This window comes from Scomber scombrus, chromosome 23 (genome assembly GCF_963691925.1).
Source record: "Scomber scombrus chromosome 23, fScoSco1.1, whole genome shotgun sequence".
NCBI lineage: Eukaryota > Metazoa > Chordata > Actinopteri > Scombriformes > Scombridae > Scomber > Scomber scombrus.
This window is the reverse complement of record NC_084992.1, coordinates 1996833-1997665: the sequence shown is the minus strand read 5'-3', so window position 1 is coordinate 1997665 and position 833 is coordinate 1996833.

The window sequence follows — 833 nt, the reverse complement described above, 5'->3', positions numbered from 1 at the left end:
CGGAGCCACTTGCACAACCAAAACTCCCCAGATTTTGTTTGTTTTGTTTTGTGGACGAAAAAGTGTTAAAAAAAAACATGAGTGTGGTGTTATCTTAGGTTCACAGCATCCCGACAGTAACTGGTGTGACTTGTGGGAGCAATTAAAGTTCCTTTCTTCATCTGTTGACTCTCCTGTCATTCGCTTTCAATGGAGCGGCTAGCTTAGTTTAGCATCGCAGACGAGACCGCTGACTCTGGTGTTTCCTTTCAGTCCCCCTGACACTCACACAGTTTATTCAAACAGGAGACGTCCAGCGTTGCGGTCAGAGTTTGTCCCGCTCTCATACGACAGATTAAGTTTAATTCCTGATGAACCAGCAGCTTCTCTTTTATAGAAAAAACCAGATCCCACATCCATGGTGGAAGTGACAAATCTGAAGCAGCCTGAGGAGTGATGAATGAATTCCCCTCTGAGGATAAAACACTTAATCCCAGAACAAAGAGGAGCTCGAGGAACTCAGCGACACAACAGGATCACAGACTCTTTACTGCCTCTGGGCATTTCAAAGTGACCAGAAACAACATCGAGTCTTCAGGAAGTGAGAAACAGAAATCAAATGTAGAGGCAGACGGTCGTTACAGTACAGTCATTTATTACCCAAAATTTAAAAAAGGCATCCAAAAAGCACATTTAGGGCTGGGTATCTGTACTCAATATCTTTAAGGTATCGACCGAAATAATACCAAGTAGCATCGAAACATCTCCCGTCAAACTATACCTTCAATCGATCCTTTTTGCACCCAGAACTAGAAAATATGACTATGTGTATGGATTTGCTCACAGTCAATCAA